At 39.3% G+C, this 10,295-nt stretch overlaps 1 pseudogene; it reads right to left on the reverse strand.

Annotated features, from left to right (window-relative positions):
• Positions 1-358: 358 nt before the first annotated feature.
• On the reverse strand, positions 359-7,270 carry LOC107794112 (serpin-ZXA-like; annotated as a pseudogene).
• Between the last annotated feature and the right edge of the window lie 3,025 nt (positions 7,271-10,295).

The following is a 10,295-nucleotide window of genomic DNA, read 5'->3' on the forward strand; positions in this document are numbered from 1 at the left end:
CAAAACCGCAGTCACTCTCCGCCTCGGACTCTGCGCAGTTGCCTTTATTCACAAGCGCAATACCAGCACTTATTTTATCTTGTTACAAATATTAAAATATTTCATTTGTAAATAAAGTCAAATATATTTGGAACCATTTTGTGTTCCAAATGAAATGTAATGTTATAAGTATATAATATATTGGAAGAAAAGTAGTTTGCAATGTGATTTTGCATAACACTCTTCGAAAAAAAATCACTTTTGCCTCAAGACAAAAGGGCTTGATAGCGGTTGGAGCTAAATTTGAGCACCAAAGAAGTCCAAGCAATACAAGAAAGATGCAAAAAGAGCACATATCGACCTCCCATATAGTGGAATACAATTTACTCTGAGAGAGGATTAAACACACTACCGACAAATAGTATCACGCCTGTTTTATCTTCTCTAATCAGGAAGAGAAATGGATGATCAGCAACAAAATCTACTTTCGTTTCTATCATTCCAATCATAGCAGCGGTTACAGCTGCAGCTTCTGTCCCCTCTTCATTTACCTCAATAAGGGACGTGTGAAAAATTTCAGAAACATAAAGGCCAGGTGGGGAGTCCACCATCTCGGTGAGGTCATCACGATCAAAAGGAAAATCGAGGACAAGCTTTCAGAACTTTTTTTGCTGCAAATCCAAACGAAAATTTGAATTAGGGGATACGAACTTTGTTGGGTTTTGTTATTATTTATTAATAACAAAAGAGGTGTGAATGGAAAAATGGTGGGAAAAGAAATGGCGGGAAAAGAAATGGAGGAAAGTGAAATTTTGAATGAGTTCATTTTACTTAATGCACTTTGTCCCTCATTGATAGAAGGAAAGAAAATCTTTGTGTATATATAGAGAAATTCATCTTTTAGCTCTTAGAGAGTTAAAAGAATGCAAGCCGAGCGACGACATTTGGACAAAATTCTTTTCAAATATTTAATTAATTAATTAACGAATATTCAAACCCATGATCCGCGACCCACGACCCGGTCCGGTTTGGCCCGTTTTCTTTCCCGGATTATTTTAAATCCGTTTTAATTTTCCCGCAATATTTCCAACAGCTATGGCTGTTCTGAAATAGTGTCAAACTTGTTCCAACAGCTATGGTTGTTCTGAAAGGTTGCAAATCTTTTCAGAATCAGTACCAAATTGGCTATAAATATTCCTTCAAATCCCAGAATATTTACTTACAAAAATTTCTGATAATCTTCTTCTTCTTCTGCACAAAAAATTCAGTGTGTTTTACAGCCTTCGAGTGGTTCACTGTTCATCGGCGTTTTTGGTACCAACACCCCGGTGAGTTAAATCGTTCTATCCTGGGAGGATATATTCCAGAACCTCGGGTACTTGAGGCGAATAATTTCCTTAAGAACACACTGTGTATTCAGTGGGCTCGATTTATTCCTATACCATTTTCAAAATTTATTTAAAGTTCAAATACTGATTTTCAGAATTTATTCCTACTAACTTTCTGTTTCTATTTTCAGAAAGATTATTATTTTATTTATTTACCGCAATACAGATTAATAACAAAATTCACCAACTCCAACCTTGTAATATGGAAGGTGACGTTCCAAGAACTGGGAATCAGAACAGATCTTTTCTACTAGAGCCATCGTTGGCATCAGGTAGAAATATGTACATAGAGAAATCTCGCTTATCCTTACCCTGTTTATAAGGAAGCTTGAAACCTTGAAATTCTTGTACGTATTGCTTCTTATAGCTATTCATGAAGGGAACTTGAACAGAAGTACCATTGAGAAGGTGGAACTTATTGTTCTTTGTCATTGATGCTTTGAACTTTTCAATCCCAGACTTCATTAGGAGTCGTTTGGTATGAGGTATAAAAAGGTATAAAGGTGGTATAAAAATTTAATACCATTTTAATACTCTGTTTGGTTAGTAAATCAGGTATAAGTTATTCCGATGTTAATTGGAGTACTCATAATTTCATTCAGCCTCGAGCCGCCAAATTTTTGAACCTTTCAGTGAAACCTACACCCTGTTTCTCTGTGTGTTGCGGAAGCCAAATGTATATAGTGTGAATAAGTCACAACTACTATACCAAAAATTATGACAGCCACCAAATAATAAATAAGACAATAAAGCAACAATAAAAGGAACACCAGAATTTACGAGATTCGGCTAATTTTGCCTACTCCTCGGACACAACCAATATTTTATTCCAATCCAAAAATACAAGTGAAATAATACTAAAGAGAGAAGATACAACTGTCTTAAGAAGATAAGAAGGCAAATGATAGGTATATTTAAATCCTAAACATTAGGCCTCCTTTTATAGGAGAAAATTCCTTACCAAAAGGCTAATCCACCGATGTGGGATTTGCCAAATTCAACAAATCTCCACCTTGGCAAAATTCCACATCTTCAATTTTTTTTCTCTCAATAACAAATTTTGGTTGTGTTTTCATCTTCAATCTTCAGTGTTCAACAATGTTGATCAAATCCAAACAATGTTAAAACTTGACCGCAGTCACCACTTTTGTCAGCATATCAGCAGGATTCTTTGTAGTATGAATTTTCTTCATCGTGACTCCACCTTCTTCTATGATTTTTCGTACAAAATGATACCGAACATCAATGTGCTTCGTCCTTGCATGATAAATTTGGTTCTTCGCTAATTGAATAGCACTTTGACTATCACAAAAAATGTGATACTTTTTTGTTCAACACCAAGCTCCTTTAGCAATCCTTGAAGCCAAATTGCCTCCTTTACAGCCTCTGTAATAGCCATGTACTCTACCTCTGTTGTAGACAAAGCAACTATTGACTGCAAAGTAGACTTCCAATTAACTGGTGCCTTTGCAAAAGTAAACACATAACCAGTAGTTGATCTTCGTTTTTCCAAATCACCCGCAAAATCTGAGTCACAATATTCAACTACAGACTGATTGTCTTCCTGCTTAAAAACTAACCCAACATCTACAATATTATGAATATACCGTAGAATCCACTTCACAGCTTGCCAATGCTCCTTTTCGGGATTATGCATATATCTGCTAATAACTCCAATAACTTGTGAAATGTCAGGCCTCGTACAGACCATTGCATACATCAAGCTACCAACAACATTTGCGTATGGTACCTTTGACATATACTCTCGTTCAGCTTCATCCTTTGGTGACATAGTAGTACTTAGCTTAAAATGGGGAGCAAGTGGAGTACTAACTGGCTTAGTCTTCTCATCTATGCCAAAACGTTGTAGTACTCTTTTTAAATATTCTTTCTGAGATAAACATAGTTTATTTGAACGTCTATCTCTTATTATCTCCATGCCAAGAATTTTCTTTGCCTCACCTAGATCCTTCATCTCGAACTCCTTCTTCAGTTGAATCTTCAACAACAACAACAACAACCCAGTGTAATCCCACAAGTGGGGTCTGGGGAGGGTAATATGTACGCAGACCTTACCTCTACCCCGAGGGGCAGAGAGACTGTTTCCAGGAGACCCTCGGCTCAAAGGGGCAACAAGAAACACTATATTAGTACTATCAATAGACTCATAATAAAACAACATAAAATACCATAAAATCCATAACATAGCATAAATACCATAAAATAACAAAGTAACAGCAATATAAAAGATATAGGAAATACGAGAAAGATGTAAGGTATTAATACACAACAGATAAAGCCCATCACTTCAGTTGAATCTTCAACTTATCAATTTCTTCCGAATTCTTGGAAGCTATCAACATATCATCAACATATAGGAGAAGATATATAAAGGAACCATCTTTAAGCTTGCGCAAATACACATAATGATCGTATTTGCTTCTCTTGTACCCTTGCTGCAACATAAACTTATCAAATCGCTTGTACCATTGTCTAGAAGACTGTTTCAATCCGTACAACGATTTTTCAAGTTTGCACACCATATTTTCTTTTCCAGCAACTTTGAATCCTTCTGGCTGAGTCATGTAGATTTCCTCCTCCAAGTTTCCATGTAAAAACGCAGTTTTTACATCCATCTGAACTAGTTCTAAATCCAATTGTGCTACCAAAGCCAACATAATTCTAATGGAGGAATGTTTTACAACTGGAGAAAATACTTCATTGTAATCAATTCCCTCCTTTTGAGCATATCCTTTGGCCACCAATCTTGCTTTGTAGCGAACATCTTCTTGGTTAGGAAATCCTTCTTTCCTTGCAAATACCCATTTGCATCCAATTGCTTTCTTTCCCTTCGGGAGATTGGCCAATCTCCATGTATGATTCTGATGAAGGGATTGTATTTCATCATTCATGGCAATCCTCCACTTATCTTCTTCTGAACTTTGGACTGCATCTTTATAAGTGGTAGGAACATCATCAGCTATAATTGAGGTGACACAAGCAACTGTCTCTATGAGACGAACAGGTTTTGTTATTGTCCTTTTTGGCCTGCTGGTTGCTATTGATTCAAGTTGTTGTTGAGGTTCCTGAGTTGGAATCTCCCTCTTTACTGGCTCTTCTTCCAGAGGATAATCTTCATTTGTTTCCTCCTCTGCTTCTTGTGTAGGAAAAATAAATTTTCCCTGAAACTCCACCTGCTTAGAAGCACCCTCATTTTGTTTGGTATCTTCTGTTACCTTATTTACTATAGCAGATTCATCAAAGGTAACATCCCTGTTGAATATTACTTTCTTTGTCATAGGACACCATAAGTGATATCTTTTGACTCCAGAAGTAATCCCCATAAAAATAGCCTTCTTTGCTCTTGGATCTAATTTTGACTCTGTCACATGATAATATGCGGTTGAGCCAAACACGTGCAAAGAGTCATAATCTACAGCAGGCTTTCTATACCATTTTTCAAATGGTGTTTTGCCATGAATATCAGCAGATGGTAGACGATTAATGAGGTGGCATGCATATGTAATTGCCTCAGCCCAAAATTCTTTGCCCAAGCCAGCATTGGACAACATACACCGTACCTTCTCCAGCAAGTTCCGGTTCATACGTTCTGCCACTCCATTCTGTTGTGGTGTATGTCTGACAGTGAAGTGTCGGACGATGCCATCATTTTCACAAACCTTATTGAAATGATCATTTTTGTATTCACCTCTATTATCTGTGCGAATACACTTGATCCTCCTGCCTGTTTGATTCTCCACCATCGTCTTCTATTTGAGAAAAATTCTCAGCACTTCATCTTTGCTCTTCATTGTATACACCCACACTCTTCGGGAAAAATCATCAACAAAGGTTACAAAATAGTGCTTCCCACCCAATGAAGGTGTTTTGGAAGGACCCCAAACATCAGAGTGTACATAATCTAAAATACCTTTAGTATTATGGATCGATGTACCAAATTTAACCCTTGTCTGTTTTCCTTTGACATAATGCTCACAAAACTCCAAGTTGCAAGTCTTTACTCCTTTTAACAATCCTTGATCTGATAGAGTTTTCAAGGATTTTCCTCCAGCATGTCCCAAACGCATGTGCCATAGCCTGGTTGCTTCTGCCTCTTTGTCGTCACTGGACGTCATTGTCGTTGTCCCAATAACTGTACTACCACGATAGCGGTACATGTTATTGTTCTTCCGATTAGCCTTCATTACCACTAGTGCACCAGAGCATACTCTCATCACTCCATTTTCTGCAATAATTTTGAACCCTTTTGATTCTAGGGCTCCCACAGAGATGAGATTCTTCTTCAAATTCGGTACATATCGAACATCTGTTAATGTTCTGATCATTCCATCATGGTTCCTTAATCGTATTGAACCAATGTCATATGAGGTAAGAGGGTTGTTATCCGCTGTGTGGATGACTCCATATTTTCCATCTTGAAAATCCATGAACCAGTCCATGTTGGGACACATATGATAGCTACAAGCCGAGTCCATCAACCATATGTCTGATGATGTTGATGACTCTGTTGTAACTAATGAGAAGTCTGAATCATCACAATCAGCTACATTTGAATCCATAATGGCCTTTCCATTGTTATGTTTGGCCTTATTCTTCAACTTCGGACAGTCTTTCTTCCAGTGCCCCTTTTTTCGACAAAAGGCACATTCATCTTTGCTGGGTTTAGATCTTGACTTGGATCTTCCCTTCTTTGTCCTCATTTGATTTTGAGTATGACCCCTCACAACCAGTGCTTCTCCTTCTTCGCCCTTTTGTTTTTCTCCCTTTCTTTGTTTATAGCTGTACAAAGCCGAACAAACTTCTCTGAGAGAAATTTCGTCATTCCCATGGAGTAGAGTAGTTTCAAGGTGCTCGTACTCATCAGGAAGTGACCCCAATAACATCAAGGCCAAGTCACCATCATCAAAAGTTGCATCCATATTTTGTAAGTCTGTGACCAACTTATTGAAACTGGTGATATGTTTGTTCATTGTGGTACCAGAAACATAGGTGAAGCGAAACAGTCTCTTCTTCATGTACAATTTATTTTGACTGTTTTTCTTCAAAAATTTATCCTCCAGTGTTTTCCATAATTTACTTGCAGAAGTTTCCTTTATGTATGGATATTTCTGTTCTCTAACAAGGTAGAATTGAATGGTACTGCAAGCAACACAGTTGATAATTCTCCAATCTTCTTCTCCAATAACATCTGGTCTTTTTTCTTCAATGGCAAGATCTTCCCTTGTTGAAAAAGGACATCTAGAACCTCGCCTTGCCACATCCCAAAATGTCTTGATCTGTCAAAAATTTCTACCGCAAATTTCGCATTTGACACAATTCTTGTCATAAGCGAAGATGCCAATGATGACGTATTATTGAACACCAGAATTTACGAGGTTCGGCTAATTTTGCCTACTCCTCGGACACAACCAATATTTTATTCCACTCCAAAAATACAAGTGAAATAATACTAAAGAGAGAAGATACAACTGCCTTAAGAAGATAAGAAGGCAAATGAGAGGTGTGTTTAAATCCTAAACATTATGCCTCATTTTATAGGAAAAAATTCCTTACCAAAAGGCTAACCTACCGATGTGGGATTTGCCAAATTCAACATTATGCAATTGTCATTCTTAATACAACATACCAAACAATGAATAAACAACAATCCCAGCATAACTAATCCCAACATAACTTATCCCAATATAAATTATACCGACATAACTTATACTGGTATAAATCGTATTCCAACCAAACGACCCATTAAAGTACAATGCATTTACAATGACAAGTTTTGTTACATGGTTAACTGAGTTGGAAGGAAGAATTTCTTTGATAAGGCCGCTTGTTTCCTTTTCAGCCCATTGATTCACTTGATTAAGCACCTCACCAGCCTGCAACATCATCAAAATATTGTAAACAAATTTATGCAAAAATATTCTTTTTAGTTTTCCTTTTCTTTATTTCTATCCTTTTTCCTAACCCCAGGTGCTGGGCAACTAAATTTTAGATGTCAGACAAACTATTGATATTAAGATTGTATGGAAACGAAAGAATCGAAGAGTATAGCCATTTTTCTAAGCAATGAATGTAGAACTTCTTCAATCTCTAGTGGATGTGGCAATTCATCAATATTTGAGATCATAGTGAATGATAAGCATAGTGAAAATGTGTGAGACACCACACTCGTTGGCGTGTTGTTTATCAGACATGCAAATGCATAAATTCAACCCCAATGTTCATAGTTTATCCCTAGAGTTAAAATACAAAGATAACAAACAAATATAAGGCCAAGTGCTACATATTAATGCCAAAAGATGAATTGCACCAAGTTTTATCTAAGCTAAAAGCAGAAAAGCAAGTCTCTCGAGCTTAAAGAATTAAGCGCGGTGAATATCATATAAAATAAAAACAAGGTCGTTTATGTTGGACCTATTCATCAAAAGATATTTGAGGGCCTAACAATCCACGAGAATAAAAGATCCAGGCTTCATTGCAGTAGAAATTTTTTATGATGAATTGTTATTGTTTGACTCAAAAGATGTTAGACTCTTTTTGGACAAATCAATCAAATATGAGGAGTAAATCGTAGTCAAACTTAATTGATTCCAGACCAAGAGATTTCATAATAATAAATGTGTAGGGGATGACGAAAATATCGACAATCTCGTTAAGATTCAATATTGCCTTCTTCCTCAGTCTCTGAGGAAATAATATTACAATTGTTTTTTTTTTGACAAGATACAAGAATGGAGCTTCGTTCTTATTTTCCTTCTGTGGGTAAAAAATGGAGAACCCTCTTCCCTTGAAAGCCTTCCTGGTCTATATATATATAATTTAAATCCCTTCACCCTCAGCGTGACTTGACGCGCTCGGGCCAACGGTGCATTCTGGTCGTGATTTCAGGCGTTGCTCTTTTTGATTTGTCGGATATTGTGGAGGAGAAATGAAGTGGACTCTATTGAATTTCATTACCCAATTGCTAAAATGGGGGTTGTGGGCAGCCTGGTCGGGGTGGTCAAATTTTGACCAATACAGTTAGTCCCTCCGTCTGTCGGGGCCGTCCTTTGTCGGGCTCGACGGAAGGATCATGTTTGCAGCATAGTCGAACCCCCAACTTTCTGTTCCTTAGTCGTGTTTTGTCGACTTTTTGGCGGAGTGGAGGTGTTGTTTCGATACTCATGGACCGTTGCGATGGTTTCAGAATCGAAACGCTGGTTCGCAATGAAGCGTTAGTTCGTGGATGCCACCATTATGGCACACGTTCCTGGGAAACTGAAACGTATCGTGCCCTATCAGATTCAAATGGCGACTCTTGGGTTTCGTGCTCGGGGAATTTATGTCTCTTATAAATAGGGGAACTTGTCATTTGAGTAATTCACTTCATCATTCGTTTGAATGAGTTCTTCAGATATCGCTTTTTCTGATACCCTAAATTCTTGCTTATCTTCTCGCTCACTGCAACCTTTAATCTTTTCTTCGTATCACTTCTTTTGGAGAGTTTTCTGCTAAAAATGGCCGGCGATTCTTCTCGTGATAATCTTCCTGCCGCTGATCCGGTAACAGAGAGCTCTATTCAGGCGACCGGAGATGTGGATGCGGTAGAGGATGAGGAGAATACCTCGGTAGATGAAATTCTGCCTCGCCCAGGGAGGGACGCGACTGACTTCAGTTTCGGTGGTGGAGCGGAGCCAGAACATGTCGCTTCCGTTGTGAGGGAAAGGGGAATTGTTGAGTTGAGGGAACAGTGGGGAATCCCCAGTTTCATCGAGATTCGACCGGCGGAGCGGGACGACAGAATTCACTTCGACCGCCCCGAATATTGTGTGTTTTACGCCTACCCATTCATTGTAGAGTACTTACTTCTTCTCCCCATGTTGGTGGTAGATTTCTGCCGCTACTACGAGGTATGCCCTGCCTAGCTTTCTCGTTATTTGTACAAGTTGTTTCTCATGCTGCTCAAATATGCAGAACTTGCCGGTCGTGAGGTTACTTTGGGCCATATGCTTAGCATTTTTGCTCCATAACTGATTCGAGGTACGATGATTCATGCGCGTCCTCGGGGATCAAAGGGTCTAGTGGTAAAGATGGATTATAGAACCAATCATCGTTTCTATGAATATTACTTTTATGTGCGGACCGAGCATATTGTGGTGGACCCGACAAGATTCCTAGAGAGATGGAACTTTGCCCGTAAGTTTGCATCTTTAATTAATGAAATGTTCGACCATTTTCCGCAGATGCTAAACTGTTTTGTTTTTCTGCAGCTGAGAGATTGCCCCCGCCGCCTGTTGAAGGGATTCGCGAATGGGTGGAGGCCATTCTTCCCCACACAGTGGTAGTTCGTACCTGGTCGACTTTCCATGAGAGGTTTGGACGCAGGCCTCTTACAGGTGAGATGACGTCCTTATCTACTGTTTCCCCTCCCCCTTTTTTGTTGTTTAGTATGTTATATTGCGTTCATCATTTTCAGGGAGGGTGTGGAGAGCAAGGGCCCCTCAGCTAGCCTTTTGCCAGCGGGCCACATCTGCTCGTCTTGTCATTGTACCTGCTGCACGCCCTTCATCGAGGGCTGCTTCGGTTGAATCCGCAGCCTTGGTTACTCCAGCGAGGGCCGCTTCTCAGGACGAGGTCCCGACCAGTGTCGTCCATCCTACAAACGAGTCACCATCGACTGGGGAGGAGGAAGGGCCATCGAAGAGACGGAGAGTAGAGTTTGAGATGGCGCCTCTAACAGTGATTCACTGGATGATTCTCCCCCGATGGGTTTAGGAGATGGTGTTGTTGTGGCATCTCCCATAGAGGCGGAACGAATTGTTGAAATTGGCGCCGACAGTTAGCGCTCGGAAACTCCGGCTGCCGCCGTAGCTCAGCCAAAAGTCCCTGTTGTTACTGCCGATCAACGCCTTGTCGTGGTAGAGAACCAGA

Source organism: Nicotiana tabacum, chromosome 7 (genome assembly GCF_000715075.1).
Source record: "Nicotiana tabacum cultivar K326 chromosome 7, ASM71507v2, whole genome shotgun sequence".
NCBI lineage: Eukaryota > Viridiplantae > Streptophyta > Magnoliopsida > Solanales > Solanaceae > Nicotiana > Nicotiana tabacum.